Source organism: Lissotriton vulgaris, chromosome 1_1 (assembly GCF_964263255.1).
Source record: "Lissotriton vulgaris chromosome 1_1, aLisVul1.2, whole genome shotgun sequence".
NCBI lineage: Eukaryota > Metazoa > Chordata > Amphibia > Caudata > Salamandridae > Lissotriton > Lissotriton vulgaris.
The window spans coordinates 2,142,111,643-2,142,134,070 of NC_141685.1; the positions used below are offsets into that span (position 1 = coordinate 2,142,111,643).

Here is a 22,428-nt window from a genome sequence, read left to right on the forward strand (position 1 = left end):
TCCTCTGGAGTGAAAGGGCGGAGACAGGTATCTTTCCACCATTCTCCTAGGAGAATCAATAACTCGTCTGAAACCGTTACATCCTCCTCTAAAATATGTCTTTGATATGCTAATCTTGGCAATTGAAAGCTCATTTTTTGTGCACATGGCATTACGTAAAACACGTGAGCGTTTTAGCATAGGAAATTCCAAAGGGAAAATGAGCATGAGTGGGTATTTCGAACGCACAAACGTACGAGAACTGCGTGCCTGTCCACCTTCAGCATCTGTCAACGCCTTTTTAGATTCTCCGACGGACTCTTTTTGTTTGGTGATATGCAAGACAGAATTGGCTGAGAGATGAAAACATATCCTTTTGTTAGCATACGTCTTGCTGGAGCTGCCTTCCTACGCTCACTTCCCCAAAGAATCCCGGTTGGATTCGCCTGCGGCCAGCGCTCTCTCATCGGCCTGGGCATCATTTGAAAAGGGGTGTACATGGAGAAGAGGAGACCAGCTGCTTGAATACTACACAAAATATAAACAAGACCGGTCCTGACTGTAGCAACTGTGCCGAGTTTTGTTTTCATATACCGACCGTCGCAGTTTCCTCGGCTGACGAGAACCGCTCCCGCTCCCTCTGCTCTCCTCCAGCTGGTGCCGCCCGCCGAACGAAATGAACTGCGCCACGCGCTGCGGACCGCTGAAGTGACCGCTTCCGACTCAAAAGCACCTCCTCTATTTCGAAATTGTGTCCTTGGCGGAAGGTCTAGGTAGGTTTTCTCGTTACTGCACGCGCTCTAGCCTTGCCTACCACACTGGCGATAGATATTCCGACATAAAACGAGCCATGTTTGCCGAAGGTTGATTAAGCTTTTACTGACCAGCAAAAGCATGAATGTCACATGCAGAAGTATTTCATACGCATCTCATACACGATGAAATGTTTCAATGTTTGGTAAACCGTTGAAATATGGTACGCATGCGTGTGTAGAAACGGCGTACCTGAATTAAAAAAAATGTTTAGGTTGTTGAGAAATGAACGTAAGGTGTTAGTTTTCTAATTTAAGCTTATTTATATCTCTCGTTTAAAAAATATACACATACCCATTATTGTATTTCGAGTACCCGTCCATTCATTAAATAGACAAATAAGCGCTATTTAAATGCAGCAATTACAATACAATACAATATTATTTTCGGTCTCTCCAGGGATGAACTGGGAGAAAAGGGAGCTGCTTGTTTTTTTTTTTTATTCTTGAGCTGTGCAAGCACATTGTTTTTCGGAACTGGACTCGTTGTTTATTTTGTATCTGGGAGTTTGCACTGTATTTTTATTCTGACTCGAAACACTTAAATAATGGGTAACCTCGCGCTAGCACAAAGGACACAACACACCCCGAACAGAACAAACAGAAAGGAGGGCTTTACATCAGTCCTCTTGAACCTTTGTCTTGTTTGGGTCAGTTCATGTTCTCATGTACCTTTGCCTCAGCCCGCTGTTCCTGTATTCTCCACTGATTCTGCCAAATCGACAACCTCTAACCATCTTGCACATCAGCAACTCATACATGCCAACAGACATGATTCACGCTGGAAATCCCGTTTTTAAAGCCAAAAGTTGCTTTATTTTTGCGTTCTCCATTTATTTTTCTAAATCTACCTCTTTCGTGTTTGCACATATTGGAATGCACGTCTCACTACACACTGTGTCCTGTGCATTTGTTTCTCTGCATGGCAATGAGAATGAAATGAAACATGGGCCCTCGCACACACATATGTAAATGCCCACACAGTTAGTTCAGTACCTTAAGCCATGATGTTGTCCCTGTGCGATTCAGTCGTGACATGATGACATACTTGCCCCCATAAATATGTTCTTAGTTGCAATATTGGCGCACAGGCTCCATAACGCCTGCATACATTTGTGGCTTTGTACTTGAAAACTCTCAAGGAAATGGATACAGTTAATTCTAATGAAAGCACTTTTTTTCAATTAGTTATTATTTTGGTATGTATTTGTTTAGTTGAATACTGCCATGACATTTCATCACAAATTGACTGGAACTAAGTCGAATCCCTTATCCGTGTAGGTGCAGACCTCGTGACTAATGTTATCATCTTCAGTAGCAAAACCAGGCCTACTCAAAAGCCGAGTTGTTAGCGCAAGTTAAAAGCCTCATGACATTGTCAGGACTGGGGCCGTTTTCAACCATTCTTCCATTTAAAAAAACTTTTGCTCGTGTTTTATTATTTGTATTTATTTTCTCTTTACTTGATAATTTGTATGGTTTTAATTAATCCTATAAATAAATGGCGTATTAAAATAAATGACAACTCATTTTGTTTCTCTTGATAAGGAGTGTGAGGCCATAAACCAGAGGTAGAGATACTCACCTTTTGGTAAAATTTAATTGTGTCATGGTGTCCTTAGTGATCGGTGGGAAAAGCTGCCATCTGACCCCATGCTCTGCTTGATACCTTAAAATGTCTTTGCTTTTTTATCCAATGAAAAGTTACATTCTCACATTTAAACCCATTCTTAGAACAGTAGAATAATTCAGGTCCCTAACTTGAAGTCCTATTGTCTGCAAAGTAAGGACTAGTCAAGATGTTACACATGAGAGGGTCACTGGCAGCTTACCATTCTCAAATAAACCTCTTTTTGAGAGACAGATCCTGTTGCAATAGAACCATGACAAAACATTTTACCATATGAACCTCCAAAACATTTGAAATAATCCAATGAAGAGTACTATCTCTTCATTGTCTGATGACCTTCATTCATCTTTATGTGGTTTATACCCGACTTCCTATGTCTTAACACCAAACCACTGTCATCCGATTAGTATTGGATTTTTTGTGAAGTGATCAGGATTCTGTTAGGTTTAGGAAGATCAAATGGAGGCACATTCTTTTTTCTGTAATTTTAGTGTTTAGACTCAATATTAGGAATATTGAGTTATAACGGGGTGTACCCTAAAAACTCATGGACCTGGGTTAATAAGTAAGTACATGGAAAATGGTCCGAGTTTGCGCAATTATTCATAGATATTCTATATTACTTCGTAAAAACGTTCACCACATACATGTATCATTATTCATTGATAAACAACTTGAACAATAAAGCTTGCAATATTCAAGATTTGATTGCATTTATTCTTACAATCGTGTAGGATATAATTACTCCATCACAAAAGAAACTTTTACTCTTCATAGTTTATAAGCGTAATTTTTAAATCATTACAGCGATGGTGCTCTCAGTGAAGAAAGGAGGGGATGTGATAGGGTTTGTGAGGGACTGGGTAAAGGTAGTGTGACATTGATAGCATCACATTAAAATCAGTAGGCCTTTACACTAAAGCTAGTACACATGTTCTCTAATCACATCACACATAGGCTAGACAAATCCATTGCGTTGAGTCCTATGGCGTGTTGGGTTGGTGTAGTCTACGTTTCGACCCCTGTATGTGTGGAAGGGTTATTGTTGCCTCATGCTGGGGTCTTCGTCAGGATAGATACAAAATGTGAGCACATTGATGTGAACAGTCGACGTCTGAACTGTCACTGCGTGGGCTCCAAGGGAATTTGGGCAATGTTCCTGTGATCAAGTATACAATTTCACTTGTGTCACTTGTGATTTCTTTTGTTCAGTGCGTAAATGGCACCGTTCTGGTCTTGATCGGTGTTTACTCTGCCATCAGGGCGCAGCACTCCTGGATGAGTCAGTTGTAACTCGCGGTGCCGCCGCTAGGCGGCACCGCGAGTTACAACTGACTGCATGACGACATGATGCAGAAAATGTACAAATGCACAACACTAAATACAATGATTATTGGGGCCATGGAAATCATGAAGAAAAGCTTGAATATTGTGGCAAGTGAATAATTCAAATTAATACAAGAACAGTATTAAAACTTGGTTATGTAATAATTCAGCACAAATTAAGCATACATGTGGATCAAAGCATTGGTCAGATCAGATCAGAATACGCTTTATTCGATTTAAAAATTGTTAAACCATAAAAGCACAAAACATAATAAACAATAAAAACATACATTTCATATATATATACAAAATACAAATTCAAGCGATGTTTCAATAAGAAATAGGACCATCCATTGACAGCCGTTGTCTGAGCACCTCTTTCAAATATTTAACAATGTGATCTGTTACAGATCTGTCATTCAGATATTGCAGCTTTAGAAAGGTGGGGGACATTGTCTCAAACCATAACTCATTGAAATTGGTAATATCCATTTTTTCCTGGGCATTGAATAAAACTTGCAAAAAAACATAACGTGGATTGTCGACTGAACAGAGATATTGTCACACGGGCATAGACATAAGGTGCGGGACCAGTCGTTATTTTTGGGAAGGTAACCCTAGTGTGAAAAATGCCAAGGCATAAGCGGGTCAATAACAGTCTATCATAGGCTCCTGCAGTGTTCAGTAAGTATGTTTGTATTCCTGGTTGAGTCAAGAGTAGTTGGTGTATACTCACTGACGGTTTTACAATATTACTGGATAGATTAATGGACTCCAGATAGTCCAAACATAATGATTTTAAATTATTTCTAGTAACATTGTTCAGGCTGTCAAGATTAGAGAAATATTCTGGATGTCCTAGACTCTCTAAATTTTTTTTGACATAACTCAACCAGGAAATACGATCAACCCCATCAAGGGACAAACAATCTTTAATCAGGTCCCTGTTCAAACCAGTAGAGATACCAGTCCAAACTTTATGCCACAGCAAGATGGCTGCAATTTAATCAAGTCTAAAAGATAAGGTATCCCCAACTCAGCGTGCATACGAATGTGGCTGTGCTACTGGGTACAGCGAAAAGATATCTCATGAACCTGTTTTGAACTATTTGCAGGCACTCAGCATTAGCATAACCCCAGAAGCCTGCTCATACATAGCAACAGGAATACATTTCGCTTTATAGATTGTTATTACGTCTGCAACGGCGCGCCTCCACAATTACCTTGCAAAGTTGATTATAGCACCAGCGGCTTTACAAAATAATAATTTCCTCAATTCAATAGCTTTAGCCCATAGACCCCTTTTTCCAAAAATAATGCCCAGGTAAGAAAAATGAGCCATGTGTTCGAGTTTCCTATTATCGATGATGAATTCTCGGCACTTGATGCTGGGAATACAACATTTCATTGTAAATGTTTTGGTTATATTAACCCCTTCTATGCGGCCGCGATTCTGCGCCTGGGCGGCAAAATCGCGAGTGGGCAGGTTCATGACGGCCCCCAGCCGTCATCAGCACACGAGCACCGTAGTGCATGACGGCTGGGGGCCGTCATCAGCATGGAAGGGGTTAACATGAAGATCAAGATTTAGCATATAGGTAGAAAAGCTGGTAATTAAATTTTGTAGGCAAATGGGGGTATGAGCCAATAAGACTGCATCGTCTGCATATAATAAAGCTCCTGTTGGCCGTCCATTAATGCATGGCAGATCATGGCAATCATTACCTAATTTTGTTCCCAGGCTATTAATATAAAGAGTGAACAAAGTATTGGTCTAAAAGGCCACTGAGTTTAAAGTGTAGCCGTTCTGGAGCTAGTTGGTTATGTATGCTGAGTGAGATGTTGAGTCAGTATTGCAACATTCGGTCCCTACATTTGCAACAAAATCCATTGTTTAGGTCGAGCCTAGGCAGCGCATACACGGTCTCTCTAAGACATGATGTATTCACTCTGTGGGATTACAGCACTCCCTTTGCCTTTTAATTCATCCCTTCGATTGTCGTTCAGAAATGCTTTCTTGCTAGTGGTTAATCTTTCCTCTTAGTCCCTCCTTTTTAGGCCAAGCATCAGCGTGCATGCGCTGTCTGCAAGACCTGCTGTAATCTCTCCACAGGAGTGAAAATTTCAGCTGCTGCTTGCCATTGGCTGATAACTCAATCGCTGCTCTTTATTGTCCGATTGCTCTAGATACATCACTTCCTTTTTTTAAACCAGTAGCACTGGCCAATTACAGTTTTGTTACACCTTAGGTTTTAGCTGGACTATTTTTTTTCTTACAAGTTCCTAATTCCGTGATTTACCTTTAATGGTGGCCGTGGCACTTTCTTTAGACCCGGCTCCTCTAAAGAAAGGTGCGCAGCCGCTGTTAAAGTAAAGTGCGCAATGGGGCACTTTTACAAAAAAAGCAATTGTTTGTCTAGTTAAAAAAACAAGTGCTTTTTTTTGTAAAAACGCCCAGGCCGCCCTTTCACTTTATTGGCGGCTGCACCCTTTTTTTTAAACAAGCCAGTCTAAAGAAAGGTGCACCGCCGCCATTGAAGTGAAAGTGCAGCATGGGGCGCTTTTACAAAACAAGCATTTGCAATTTAATAGGTCTAGCATTGCTAAGAGTTTGAGCTATTGGCATTGTTAATGATATTGCAACACCAACAGCACAAACTTTCTGTAATGCGAGACTAATTGTATTACAAATGGTTGTTGTGTTTGGTTTCCTCCAACAGAGCAACGCCCAATTTCTGTTAACCTTACGCTTCTACAGCTCAAAAAATCCACTTGCTTACTTGCATTGTGGAGCAAGATTTATTCAGGACAAGCTCTTTTTAGGAACTACTCACCCTTTCTGGAAAGTTGAAAATCCTCTAACTTCAGTCTCAGAACAAAAAGTAAATGTAGGAAGACAAACTGACTTTTGACCTCTGTCACTGAAAGCAGGGCAAATGTGACAAGAGAACAAGATTTAAAGGCAGTGAAAGAACAATAAAAATGCCTTTAAATTTTGTTATCTTGTCACATTTGCTGGCTTTCAGAGACAAATGTCAAAAGTCAATTTGTCTTCATACATTTTTTTCTTTGACATAAATTAGAGCATTTTGTAAAGTGAACTTTGTGACAATTATACTGTGCAAAGCATGATAAATGAGAGGCTGTAAAATATCAGGCTTTTTTTCTAACACAACACTGAAATAGCTGATCGAACTGTTCAAACATTTCAAATATATTTCACTAATAATGAAGACTCATTTTTTGTAATTCTGTGGTAAAAAAATATTTTTATAGAATGAAAACAAAGTAGAACACTTTATTTGGTGATGTGCACATTTTAAATATTTTTGCAGAATCCTAATTTCCAGACATTGTTTATGCACTATTATCAGTAAAACTATGTTCGAGGGAAAATGTTGTGGCCATTTCAATGGAAAATATGCTTTCTGTAAATGACAGTGCACTACCACATCATGCTTTGGTATTATATTTATAAAAAGTGAGTTTTTAAACATGACCTGGGAATTATTACTGCTCCTGCCAAGATGACAATGCTATTAGAGAACTAAGAGGCAAGCCACGGATCATGTGTACCCTATATATGGGCTCAATTTTTTTTATACATGGAGCAAACATTTAGGGCCAGATGTAGGAGACCAAATACCGGTCGGTAACGACCGATTTCGGCCGTTACCGGCCGGTATTTGGTGTTTGACATGTAGGGGGCTTGAGATTTACAGAATCGGTAAATTTACCGATTCGGTAAAATACAGAATCTGTAAATTTACCGATTCTGTAAATCCAGATGTAGGTGGCACAGTAAACAGTGCCACAGGCCCTTAAGAATTTGTTATTTACCACCCAATACTATTGGGTGGTAAATAATAATTCCTGTGTACATGCACATCTCTGCATGTACACTGTGCCATGTGACACACATACATGCCCTTAGGGCACCCTGTAGCACCCCTGTTTCTGGCTTGTGTGCCATGTGACACACATACATTGCCCTTAGGGCATGTATGTGTGCCACATGGCACACAAGCCAGAAACAGGGGTGCTACAGGGTGTCAAAGTGACACCCTGTCCCCCTTGGCAATTCACTATTTTTACCGATTCGGTAATTACCGAATCGGTATTTGCCATTGATTCCTATGGGCTTCAAGGCCCATAGGAATCAATGGCAAATACCGATTCGGTAATTACCGAATCGGTAAATACAGAATCCTACGGATTCGGTATTTGATACCGAATTATTACCTACATTAGATTTACCGATTCATGAATACCGAATCAGTAAAATTCGGTATTTATGAATCGGTAAATCTAATTTACCTACATCTAGCCCCTGGTCTAGTAAATACTGTTTTTTTGTACAGTACAAATAGTGAACTTGCATATTTGAAGGTGCTCTCTTATGTGATAATAAAGAAAAAGGTGGCTCCATAAGACAAAATATTTGCCTAGGATCTCACAATTTGAGACCAGTTCACGAATCTCGTACATTCCAGTTAGGTCATGTAATTATTAAAGTTACTAGCCCTGCAGGTCTAGTAAAATTTATATGATTTTTCAAATCCTGGCTTCTGTGTTTAAGGGTTCATTTGTGGGACTTTTTTGTTTCTTTGATTCCTGCTCGTGTCACTGTGTGCCTGTCTTCGGTGGTTCCACTGCGGCACCCGTTACCTCATCTCGCCGCCCCGTTCAAATATGAGATGAAATGCCAGTCGCTTCAGCTGCTGTTTTCGAGGGCACGTCTTTAACTTTCTCTGGCTACAAAAGTGCGAGGATTTTCCCCATCCCCTTCTGCTTTGCAGCTTGTTGCTTTATCTAGCCTCGGTCATCTAACCTTCCGCAGCCCAACTTTGAGCGCATTTAATGGTAAGGTTTGGCAACTCCTGTCTCATATTCTCTGATGCTTGTTTATATAATGTGAACTTGAGCAACCCAAAGGTGTTGTAGTGCTTTACATGAGTGCCAGTTGCATTACACAATGTCAGATGAATTTTTGGGGCCATTTTTATAGAACGCAAACTCGACTGACCAAAAGGTATTGGAGTGGTTTACAAAAGTGTCAGTTACATTACACAAGGTCAGGATAATTTTTTTGTTTTTAGGTTCGCAGAAATTAAGTGATGCCAACGCCGTCCATTTTTATTCATTATTTCTCCTCTATCTGACAAATGGGAGCAGCATTCGCCCCTCCCACCTCTCCTCACATGCTTGCTCCATTGCCTCTTCTGGTTGTCTTCCTCCTCTCAGAGCTCTAATTTCAAAGCACATCTTCTGCAGTTCCCCAGGAACTGGGAGATATTTTTTATTATATAATGTGAGCTTGAGCGACCCGAAGGTGTTGGGAACGCTAGTTACATTACACAAGGTTAGATTACATTTATTCGGGCATTTTTATAGAACAGAACTCCACTGACCCGGAGGTATTGGAACGATTAACAAAAGCGGCAGTTACATTACACAAGGTCAGGTTAATTTATTTGTTTTTAGGTGCGCAGAGATTAAGTGATACCAAAGCTGTCCCTGTTTATTCATTGTTTCCCCGTTACCTGACAAATTGGAGCATTTTGTTGTTGTTGCTATGTCCAATGCTCCTATACCCAGGGGCTGGGACAGAGAGCAGGCCAGGGGCTTGCTGTAATTAAATGGTGCAAGCAGTGCTTTCAATGGAAAACTCTGGAGTAAGGTGCCTGGTGAATAGAGACCTGGGGGAGAAAAGCTGTGATGTCTCCGCCATCGTAAAGTAATTTACATCTTTTTTCATAGGCTGTTCAATACAGTAGTGAAACAGTTGCATACATAATGTTATGGTACTCTTGACTTGCATAGACACACTTGTCTTTTTTTCTGTGCTTTAAAAAGTTTTGAAATGTGTCCATAAATGTTTCCTGAGGCAAGCATGTATTTCTGAATCAGACTGCAAGATCCAGTGTGTAGTAATTGTATAGCTCTTCAATCCATGGCGGCACAGCACCTAGGAAAATGTGCTGCATGGCTAAACACTGATAAGGTCTCAAAGGCGAGACCTATTGGCTATGCCAATGCTTGTTTACTTCTAGGTCAATCAATCAATCAGGATTTTTAAGTGCGCAGCTATTCACCCGACAGGGCAGTGGTCTTCAAACTTTACCCTAGTGGGAAAAAAAAATCATTGGGCCCCCCTCAGAATTTTTCTCAATTATTCTATTAAATTGTATCAGTTAAAAGTATCCACAAAGTGTGGCTGGGTGTTTTGAAGAATATTTGGAGTATCTTTACTTTTGACACATACTCCCATCTAGGATACAAATGACAAAAGATGTTCGTCATGGCCCAATAACAAGCATAATGCTTCCTTTAGCCAGAGCCTGGAGCCCCCTTGGGATCACCTGAGGCGCCCCTAGGGGGGACCACCCTCCAGTTTGAAGACACCTGCGATAGGGTATCCAGGCGCTTGCAGGTCCCAGAGGTTTATTCGAACATTCAAGTCTTGAGGGCCATTCGGAATTCTGGAAGTGAGGTTAATGTTAATGTTAATGTTAGTTAGTTCTTATATAGCCCAGGTTCACCATCGGGTCTTTTCGCGCTTCTAGAGGAAAGAATTACAACAGTCAATGCATTGAGCCGGAATGGACAGGCTTAATTTGTGGTCAGTGCCTCCAGAAACAAGATAGTTTTAAGTTTTTTCCTAAAAGGAAGGTGACCCCGTTCTATACGCAAATCTCCGGGAAGGTTGTTCCAAAGCTGTGGGATCTAAGTGGAAAAGGATACCCCACCCTTGCGAGCCGAATAAAACTGTGGGATAACCAGCTGGCAAGCAGCAGAGGAACGAAGAGTCCGAGCAGGAGTGTAACTCCTCAGGCGATCCCTGATGTATACTGGGGCCTGTCCATAGATGGCCTTGTGGGCAATGCAAAGGCCCTTAAAAGATGCTCGTTGCCTGATAGGTAGCCAATGTAATTTGGAGAGCAATGGGAAGGCATGAGACCGTCTGGGTAGATTAAAAATAAGGCGCGCCGCATCGTTTTGCACAACCTGTAGTCTTCTTAATAATTTCCAGGGGAGGCCGATGTAGAGGGCATTCCCATAATCCAACCTGGACAGTATTGTAGCAGAAACAATGACCTGGAGGGAGGTGATGGTCTGGAGGTGCTTGGGGAGACTGTTCCAGGTCTTTGCTGCAATGTGGGAGAAGGAGTTTCCACCACTTCTGCTTCGGTAAATGTGGGGAGTATGAGCAAGTGAAAGTGAGGCAGAGTGTAGTCTTCTCAACAGTTGGTGGCAGTTTAGGCGGTGGTTAATGTATGCAGGTTCTTGGTTGTGTAGAGCCTTGTCTGCATGAGTCTGCAGCTTGAATTGGCACCTCTTCTGTACAGGGAGCCAGTGGAGTTGCCTGAGGTGGTTTGTGATGTTGGTTCATCGGGGAAGGCCTAGGATGAGTCTGGCTGCTGCATTCTGTATGGTCTGAAGTATCTGTAGGAGGTCTGCAGCGATTTCTGCATGAGGGCATTGTCGTAGTCCAGTCAGCTAGTGATGAGGGCCTGTGTCACAGTACGTCTCGTTTAAAGGGGTAACTATTTTAAGATCTTACGTAGCATACACAGAGTGAGGAAGCAGTTGTAGGAGACGGCGTTGATCTTTGATTTCATGGTGAGGTTTATGGTAATGATTCCGAGGTTTCTGTGATGGTCGGAGGGGGTGGGTGCAGGTCCTAGGTCTGATATCCACCAGGAGTCTTTCCATGTGTTGCTGCTGTTGCCAAAGATCAGTACTTCCATCCTGTCTGTGTTAAGCTACAGGCAGTTATTCTTCGTCCCATCTGCAACATTTGTCATGCTTCTGTAGAAGTTAGTTCTGGTGGTGGTGGGGACGTTGGTGGGTGAGAGGATGAGTTGGGTATCATCTCCATAGGAAATTATGTTGAGACCGTGGTTTCTGACGATGCTGCCCAGCAGGGTCATATATGAAGAGCATGGGGCTGAAGAATGAGCCCTGGGGGGCACCGCAGTTGATCTCCGTGGGTTCAGTGGTGAAACGTAGGAGGTGGATTCTCTGGGTTCTTCGAGTGAGGAAGGAGATGATCCATCTGAGCACGTCCCCTTGGATGCCAATGTGGTGGAGTCTTTTGATCAGCATGTGATACGATATTGTGTTGAAGGCTGCCGAGAGGTCGAGGAGGATCAAAGCTGCTGTTTCTTCCAGTTCGAGGAGGGTTAGGATGTTGTCGCTGGCTGTGATCATGGCAGTTCAGTGTTGCGGTGTCCTGGGTGAAGAGGATGTACCAGGTTGTCAGTGCATGATTTGTGCTGGTAATGGTGGTGGGGTATTTGTGAAGGAAGTCCGTAGGTGTGGGTTGGGGTTTGACATTTCTGTGTATTGTTGTGATCTTGTTGTAGAAAAAGTGGGTGAGGTTGTGCACAGCTCCTGTGAGTATATGATGTTATTTTAGCTGGCAGTCGGTTTGATGAATTCCTTAATGATATTGAAAAGTTCCTTGGTGTAGTTAGCCCTGGTTTCAATGCGTGCAACAAGGGCCGTCTTCTTTGTTGCCCCCAGCAGATGGTGGTAAAGGTTGAGGGAGGTCTTGAAGACTGCCCTGTCGGAGGTGTACTTGCCGGTGCGCCATCTCCACTCCAACTATTGCTGTCTAGTTTAACTGTTCTGAGTTCTTGGGTGTACCAGCTGGTCTTTTTGGAGGATTTTCTCTAGATGTTGCTCTTGATGGGGATAATGCTGTGTGCACAATTGGTGATCTAGGCATTGAAGTTTTTTACTCCTTGTTCGAGGTTGGTGGCGGTAGCAGGGTTGGAAGTGTGTAGGGCATTTGTCCAGCTGGTCTTTGAGATTTTGTTTCACCTCCGGTGGGGGGTGTTGGTCATCATGGGAGTGGCGGTGCTGGGGCTGGAGATGCTGAAGTGGACAATGGAGCTATCGATCCATGTGAGTTCTGTGACATGGCTGTATTTAACGCAGTTGCTGGAGGTGAAAAAAGGTTCTAGTGTGTGTCCTGCGGTGTGTGTAGGGTTGTGGATGATATAGGTCGAGCCAAGTCTGCTCATACTGTGGAGGAGGCGTGTCGTGTTTTTGTCATCGGGGGTCATCACATAGTAATTGTGAGCAGTTTATTCAGCAAGAGCATAGGTTTATGAGCTGCTAACGGATGATTGATTAATCCTAGGGCAATTGTGGTGGTGGTTTCAGTATCTTCCATTAGTTCAACATTGCATCTGTTGAATGGCCTCCTTAATTGATAATAGAAAAAAAGTTTGTTAATCTCGGATATGTCATGGCAGCCAACTGCATCTGAAGAGGGTGGACAGTCTGGTAAGAAGTTCTCAGTTCACTCTTGGTGCAGACAAGGGCAAACCCTTGTCCCAAAGATGAAATGCATGTTTTGTTCTTGATATCTATGTTTGTGTAACACTAAACTGGTCGAAAGTTGGTATCATACGAAGGAGAATCAAAGTCTTGTGCTTCAACAGCAGTATCACACTCACTTCACTCATACACAAACACGTTGATTGCTCGGTTTACAGTGCTCACACACCATTGCTTGCTTCGACATGGCGTGGTGCATGACATCAGGTTGGTAATGATCATATGTCTTGTCCTACTTTTCACAGCCTTGCTAAAAATGGGACAAGGTCCATTGTCGAATAGATTGAGACAAGTTTTGTTCTTTTCAAGAAGCACTGCGATCACGGGCCAATTTTCTCCCACATCCACAGGAGTATGAGTGCAGATCAAGCAAGACATTAATCGGTTGTATTTTCTAGCACAGCGCTTAAGAGTTTTTCACATATACAGAGCAGAGTTCAGGTTAAGTACAGATAGGCCTTTGAATATCTCCTTGTCACTAACCGATGATATATGCTACCTCCATCCAAACGCGTAATTCAGCAAAGATACCAGGTGGTATAACTGAAGTATCCAGGGGCGCAACAGGCTTTTGTACCCGCTTTGCGCGCCCCGAGGCACTTTGGTATTACATAAGGGGCTGCAGACGCTGTTCGTCCCTTTCTGTAATACCGATAGCGCTGGCACACATAAAGCACCAGCGCTATCATTATAGGGTGTTTCCTTATTTGCATGGGGGTGTGGCCCCTTGCAAATGAGGGAACCCCTCAGCCTCTGCGCCGGTGGAGTATTACAGACACGGGCGCAGAGGCAAAGAAGCTGTCAGGAGGCTCACTGACAGGTCGCCGCCTAAAAACTGGCGCACCCTCAGTGCGCCCTCTGATGGCAACCCTTAGAAGGGGGAAAGTGGGTGGACCCCCCCAGACCTCCCCTTACAGGTGGGTGCAGTCACTCACTTCACCTGCCTGCAAGGTGATTGCTAATCCCGCTTCAAAGCAGCCGCAGCATTTTTCACATGAAAGCGATGCACTGGGGGAGCGCATTCATTCCAATAAGTAACATTTTCCTTGTTTGTGCCAGGCGCACCATTTAAAAGGTGCACCCAGCGCAAACAAAGAAAATGCGTCATATGTATGATACGTCCCCTGAAGCACAGCAGAGTGTAGTTTCTAGGAGAAGGCCGCTTACCTTGAATAGGGGTGGCAATGAGGCAGGATTCTGTTTACAGCATTGCGTCTCTGGAGGAGCAGGCAGCGAGGATGGACACGGGTGGCCTGTCCTGCTGGCAGGTGTTAAGGCAGTACAGGCTGTCTCAGAGAGGGACAAGGCACTGGTTAGGCTGGTTAGGTACAAAAGCAGAGGCAGGGGCTTTAGGTGCGAAAGCTTGCTTGCGATGAGATGGGTGGATCCATGTCACCAAATCACAACATTCAACGACTGTATTAGTGATAAGCACAATCTGGTAGTGCACATTACTGCGTGGTTGTAGCAGTGGCGTAACAAAACTTGAGGGGGGCCCCCCTGCAAGTGCATGGAAAGGGCCCCCACGCTCCGGGCCCAGTAAAGAACTCTCAGGGTGACCTGTGCAGAGTGTCAGAGGGGGCATCCAGGATCCCAGGGCCCCCCTGCACCAAGGGGGCTGTGGGTGTTATTGATACACCACTGTTTGGAAGTGCTCTACGCCTTTACTGGTGGTGCATTTGGCACGTGATTTGTCACGAGGGGAAAGGGTCTTGAACCGCAAAACAACACATTCTCTCTGTTGCAAGCCAAATATCCAGACAAAACAGGTCAATTGCTCATCAACCCCTTCACACATCTCCTGCAACCGTTCTTCACAATTGTTAGAACTGTAGGGCTACTCTGCTGTTGGCACAGACAGTTATACAGTGCTGTAGTGCAGAGGCTTTAGGCTCTGATGTTCAAACCGGTTGTTTATAATGTCTAGCATTGTGAATGTCTGCCCTGCATCTGTAATAAACATGTGATGACCAGAATCCTGTGTTCTGTCTCAAGTACTACACTGCCCATTGGTTCTAGGTCCCAGACATATGACTATCCCAGTGAAAGAACTTTTTAAATAAACGTGCACCTGTACATATTAGAACCGCAATCCTCCCCTGTAGAAGGGGCTCCCATCAGTTTTGTTTTCATTCCGTTTCCTCTTGTGGCATCTACCTAGCCGATAATGCCTGTGCTTGCCTTTTCAGGTATCGTGGTCCATTCACTGAAGACCTTATTTTATGCCCACCATCACACCAAGATGTAAGAAGAAGGTTCCTTATAGAGCCTGTGAGAAAAATATTCAAACCCATGTTGGTAGGATAACTCAGCTGGTTGAACGCCCACTGCTGAGATCTCTGTGAAATTTGCAGGAAATAGGGGTCCTAAAAGGCTCTTTCTTCCATCACAAGAGGCAGATGAAGCATTGACTAACGAGGTGATTACACCTATTACACAAATATTACACAAGAGAGAATTAAATTAGTGCAGGTTATGTAAACACTTAAATATTACATTGATGTGAAGACGCCCATTTCAAAGTAACACAACTGGTCACAAGTTAGCAACCTGAAAACAACATGCTTTGTGTGTGATCCTCCACTGAGCTGTCTGGGTCTGAACGTTAATTTGTAAACATAGGACATGCAGTCTCCTGAAATTAAAAACGATGTTTGTTTTCATAATGCCTTAAACAAGAAATATGGTAAAAACTCACAATGTGTACACAGCACAGAGCTAGTAACAGAACGAAACTTGAGGCCTCCCCCTGTAAAGTGCATGGAGGGCCCCACTTCTACACTTACTTGGGAGCTCACAGGCAATGGTACTGCACTTTGGGGGCCTTTGTTACGCCACTGGAATAGTGATATAATTGTGTGGGATAAAAAAAACGTGGAATAATATCGGAGTAGGTTAAAACATCAAGTGACAGTTGCACAGTGAAACCAGATCTAAAAACCTGTGCAGGTTAATGAGTTCCCTCCTCACATCCGTGCTGCTGCCATAGTACATATATTATCTAGTTATCAAAGACACTTTAATAGCATTACAATGTCATGTGTGTGCCCGTAAAAGTTCAAGCTGGATAAATGAACAAAATGATCATAGCTGTGTGGAGGGCAAGCACTTTTTTGTGGAAGCACACAACTTCTGCCCAATCAAATCATGTACTCCATTCAAATCATGTGGGAATAGCCTACACCCCTTTCTAGTGATACTCACAATTGCCTGGCGACAGCTGTGCTGTCAAACCAGACCATAGAAACGACTCACACACTGACCTGGCAGACCAGCCCTTCTGGCATTGCCAGATTGCCATATTGGCCAATCTTGTGTTGCAGACAAGTGACAAATCAAAGGAGATGGGATATCCATAGTGCACTCACAATGTCCAAATCGCTGCTTCACTGAAATGACCCCCAAGGAGGTAGCCAACTGTGATTAAATGCCAAATCAAAGGAGGTGGGATATCCAAGAGACACCGCTAAATGCCTTCATTACTCACATCACTGTATGAGGGAGAGTATACTCCTGCTTCAAAATAAAGATCATTGCACTTGGGGTTCAAACAGGCAATGCAGCTACCTTTCTCAAAAAGCCCAACTCCCTGGCAACAAACTATGCACTAATGTACAAAGTTAAACATCAAGGCACTGCATGCTAAGGACTCACATTCTCCCTACAAGTCATTGAAGAATGGAAGTAAATATTTCTAGTAGTTCCTGCTCCGCAAAATCACTCCGCTCCATCAAATGAATACTGGGTAGGACTGACCATAGATGTGTTTAGTCTGAGCTACTACAACGGTACCAGGCCCCAGGGTGCAGAGAGGCAGGCCTCTGTGCTGCCATTATGGCTTAATATTACCACCCAAAGGGGGTGCAGACCCATGTCCCTTGCTTACATTAGGGTCCATTACACCATAGGGGCAGGGCTGGGCGATCATAGTGTACGCAGACACACATCTTGCTCACAAATCCTGGTTTGCTGCTGATGAAATCTGGCAAACAATGTATCATTGTTATATTATGTTGTCCATGCCATTGTCAGTGGATGGACATGCGAAAAGGAGGCTTACGGTCTGATTGATAGCATAAAGACCCGAAAATGCAGCTTGATAATGACTGTAAAGAAAGTCTTGTAACTTTAGCAAGTGTCGCTCTTTGATATTTTTATCACATTCGCAATCCTATCACACTCTGCCTGCATCCGTTGTGTGGCCTAGTGTTCATTACCAAGACCACCGGAAAGTTCTCTCTCATGCACATTAATATTTAACAGTTAGTGAACGTGAAAAAAAGGCACAAAATAAACAAAAAGCAAATCTCCGCATGGCACAAGGTCAATGACGTTATTTTTCAGTGCTGTAACAAGGCGACTTCGGTTTTGACTTTCACAGACTCTCAATATGACAATATATGAACATGGTTGAACAAGCACCAAATAGGGAACCTTGTGAAAAGAGACCAACTACGTGACTCATTCTGTTTTGCTTTGGATTTCACTTGGTGTTCAAGACAATGAAGATTTAACTCAAAATGCTACAAGCGGAGCTTTTATTTCACAAATCCTCGGACCACTTCTGCCTCGACTCACCTGAGAGGCCCAGAATGCAGCTCCTTCGGTGGCAGGCGCGAGCGGGCAGCAGAAGAGGGCAAGATTAGCCAGGCAGGGCTAGGAGGGCGAAGACATTTGCGCGCCCCACACAATAAGTATTAAAGAGTCTCAGATGCCCGCCTGGGGCCTGGCGGACACGTGCACCACTGAATTAATTAAGAGGCCGGGCGTGCGCCATGCGCACCATTTAATTCATGAAGCCAGAGGCTTGCTGGCTGAGTGAGGGGGCCCCTGCCTGCACGCACCATTTAAATAATGAGGAGGCCATGCGCACCATTTAATTCTGGAACCAGGAGGCTTGCTAATGCTTGCTCTTGCACTGAGTGAGGGGTCCCCTGGAGCACGGGGGCCCCACCGCAATGCAGGGGCTGCGGGGGCCTGTGTTACGCCCGTGAGTTGTAGAGCAGTGTTCCTATGGTGCACATGAACGTACGCCCAGTCTCCAAGCTGGAGTGACTGGCAGTCCTTGGTCGTACGCTCATGTAGGGTTGTTTGGATCTCAGAACAGAAACTGCAGACAGCACATGAACGAACATTCTGCAATATTTTACAATTGCATCATTATTTATTGTAAACCTAACTTTGCATTTTAGCTTGCTAATGCAATATTTTTTATTTCCCTTTTAGTCTTCTTACTTTTAAAACTTTTTGTAAATTAACGAAAGCACTGCAGAACGTTGAGTTAGGTCATTCATTGCACAAATATTGAAATTGAAATGCATAAGAGATGCATTCAGTCTTGCCTACATCAATTTTTTTTTATCTGGAGGGGATTTCTTTCTATAGCTGAGATTAATGAAATCTGCAGGTGTAAAATTTGTATGTGCATTATCTCAAATAGTTTTCTTAAGCAGTAAACTTGCATTCTGATCTGCTTTAGACAGTTGTAAAGATTGAAATTCCTGAGTAACTCATTCTTATTTTAGCTCTGAAATGGCTTGGCATATGAATGCCTGAAGGAGCAATTATACAGCCAAGCCTAAAAAGCCCTAGGATTAAACCCATAGGCAAAGTCTTAGAGAAAGATTCTCTAGCCATGTGGTGAATGTTCACAGGAGTAGCAGTCGACCAAATGGCCAAAACTAAACAATTTTCCAAGTAAAGGAAATGTGACCTTTGCTAGGCAAAACATATAAAGTTAACTTCTGTAATGACATGATGGACCCTAACCTAACCTATATAGAACGGGGGATGCATACAATCCTCTCCTCCACTGGCAGAATGTGCTTTATTCCTGGACCTCTGCGATGCCTAGAGGATGTGGCACCTGGGACTCGCTGAACATACTCACCTTTCCGCAGGTCACAATAGCTTCTTCAGGATTGACTATTTTTTTACTCCAAGCCACAGAAATCCCCAATGAACAGATCATATACATCCTGCTGTGTGACAGTATGGCCAGCGTGCAGATGGCCACAAATCTCTCTACTGGCTCAGTGTTTGTCACCTGGTAGATCCGCAATGTACCACCTACATGTCTCAAGAGCTTCACTTGTATTTCGACCTTAATGCAGGATCGGTTGACTCCAAAGGGACTGTGTGGATGGCCTGCAAGGCAGATTTTGCTGGGTAGGACCAAAGCATTTATTTGATGACAAGCCCACATCCACCTTCAATGTGTCGTGGAACTCGTAATCCTTGAGCACCAGTATCGACAATCTGGGAATGACAATTCCCTGCTGAACTTTGAGACCTGCATAACCTCTCTCTGCCATTTTTGCTTAGAGGAGGAGGCCAAGTAATGCTGCATGGCCTCCATCAGACATTTATATGAATGGGGAAACAAATCCGGCAAGCTCCTATATTGGCTGGCAATGCATGATGCTACCTCTAGACTGATCCCTATGAACTGTACTGCATCAGGACTAAATCTGACCTCCACATTTTACATTGCAGCCAAATTTGCCTTTTACTATGATTGTCGCCCCGCTCTGAATGCAAAGATACCTGCCCTCTGATAACCACCCGAAATGTATTGAGATATTTAAAAATTTGGATGTTTGTAACTCTGAATTAAAATTCCTGTTTATGCATGCAAATGGACATGAACTTGACAATAAGGCTATTCAAATTAAGTAAATTTGATAAACCCAAATACAAGTTTGCAAGTTTTTTTGAAGTTTAATTGAAGTATTTGGATTACATCCCTAAACAGTGGTGCCCATTTTATGCCAGGAAGAAAGTCAATCTGTGGATGCATTCTTGCTACTACTACCATCCTCTGTTATATGGATTACATTTTGTCTCCATTTTAGTTTTCCCTTCTAAACTTAGCATCTTTTTGAGATAGTGGTTTGATCATGTTTTTCACTAACACGATGAAATGCCAAGCATGCATTTATATGGTTAGATATTGTTGTTCTGTAGTCTGCACTGTTAGTTTCTGGGACACATAACTTACTGTAATGTTCTCGCTTTATTTTGTGCTTGTAGGGGACAAAACCTTTACCCAGACTAATTAAAGCTGTTTTTCTGCGTCTCTGGCAGAATGAGATACAGCCAGTGTTTTATTATTTAAACAACGGCCTTTTTGAATCCGGTGAGAGGCACTTCACTCCGGAGTTATCATGGAAGCTGTGGAGAGCTGCGAATAAGTTGTAGCTCCTCAGGCCTGGACATTCATTCTAAGAAGTAGGATAGCTGTGTAAGCACATGTGTAAACGTGCACACTCAGGCAGAGTGTATTCGTTAATGCACTAAAGCTAGCTTCCTGAGACATTACACCAAGGTATGGGGTTAGATCATTCCAAGTGGGTTTGGCAGAAGGTTACTGCTGCAACAATCGCGCTAGTGTAGGGGTATTAGTGATAGACAAGTGTAATATTAAGAATAATCAACTAGTTTAATTGTTTGTATTTTTCACCATTCTAATAATGCTTATAACAATGATGTGTCTTGTCTGTCTAATAATCGCAGTTCATGTTTTAATTACAAGGAATAGATCTTTAGAATAAACATTTGAAATTGTATTCATGTCTCTTCTATTTGTGAAATCTTTGACATGCAAAGGTGACAAATGAAGAGTTAGATCTGTTTCCACGAATTCATTGGGAATAAGAGTAGTCATGTTTGAGGTTGCCAACAGCTTCTATAACTCTAGAAGTTTAGATGCAGTACTTTCAGCTAGCCAAACCAACATTTACTGGTGATATGAGAAGACTCAGTCTCTCAATTCAATAATCTTTATTCGGTTTAAGAAAAAACCATTAAAGATTCAAAGTAAAAACAATTCATACACACTAGGAAAACACACCATGAAACATAGTCTAAGTAGGTGCCAATCTCTAATTACATCTTTAAACATTTTGCAGAAATCTTTAGTTTTTACAATTGTATTAAACATCGCAAAAATACCAGCTGATCAATGGGTCAAATCTAGTGCCGTAAAAGAAGCACTATGCTTATCATTCAGTAGAGTTAAAATATAGAAAAAATGTATAAGTACTTTGAGACTTTCTATGTAGGCTCTGGTCCAAAGATAAAGTGCAAATGCTATGATAATGCATATTAGTACTTGGAACAGCACAAATTAAAGAATAAAGTGCAAATGCTATGGTAGTGGATTTGCCTACTTAAAACAGCACATGACCTATCCCAAAAGTCTGAATATAGATATAGAGGACTTTCTTGTGCTGACAGATATAAAGTGCAGTGCATAGAAGTACATATAAAAGTTATAAAACAACAAGTTTAAAATACAATATTTTTTAAATGTCATGGCTTCTTTTCCCTCAATAAGTTGACAGCAAACAGATATCTACTAACACTAAGAACAATTTTCTGTGACGCATCGGTTTTTAGTATTGTAGTCGCATCATTATAAGACCGGATTCCTAAGTTGCGACATATCGGTTTAATCCATTTACGCCTTGGGATGGCATATGCTGGGCAAAAGAATAGTATATGATAGTCATTTTCTTGTGCACGATATTGACAAAAAGGGCAGTAATCATCATTATCATCACCGTTTTTCCAACCCCATTTCACTTTATTGGATTTGACTTGTAAAACATCTTAGCAAAACTTCATGTTCCAATGATTTTGCAAACTTTGTTTGGATTTCATATAAGAATTGCTCAAAGAACGGAAGGGATTTTATAAGGAACTGTGATGTCAATCTACCATTATCTGAGTTGTGTGAGGCACTGTTTTTCATGTATGGCCAACATTTTGTTTTCAATATTTTCTTGGAGGGCGGTCTAAGTAGTACAGGCGTTTCCTCAGTCTCTCTATAATGAAGTTTTGGATCACATCCAGAGTCCTACTGAATTTGTAGGAACCGTGTACACTTCAGGTTGTGCTCCACTTCAGATCTTGACCAGTACTTCGTCTTTAATACTGTCAATGCTGAGAACCCAATCTCACATATATATGATGAACTAAAAGGCAGAAGGGTCTTGATTGAAACATTTTGCAAAGCTGAATGTTCTTCAGACATTTTCCCCAATGATATTTTGCTGTATCGCACCTGGAGAACACGTCACTCTGGAGCTCAGTTAGGTCTTCCCGAAGGATTACTGGAAGATTAGTACCTGCATCCATTAGAAAAAGTTGAAGGACCGAATCATTGACATGGTTATTGTCCTCAGGAAACCACTTTTCTAAACTGTCCCTGAGAAAAGTCAAGTGATTGTTTTATGACCTCAGCAGCACTTTCAAGCTCCTGTGTCCTCAAGAGAGTCTGCTCAACATAGGAATGCCTAAAGCAGGTCACCTTGATTTAGTCTTGGC

General features: G+C 42.4%; 1 protein-coding gene across 1 annotated transcript in view; it reads left to right on the forward strand.

Annotated features, from left to right (window-relative positions):
- Positions 1 to 251: 251 nt before the first annotated feature.
- The window catches only part of MPPED1 (metallophosphoesterase domain containing 1), an 888,950-nt gene continuing 866,773 nt past the window's right edge, over positions 252 to 22,428 (forward strand). The window contains exon 1 of the mRNA XM_086922282.1: positions 252 to 752. The gene's annotated coding sequence lies outside the window, so the exon portion shown is untranslated. The remainder of the gene's footprint in view (positions 753 to 22,428) is intronic.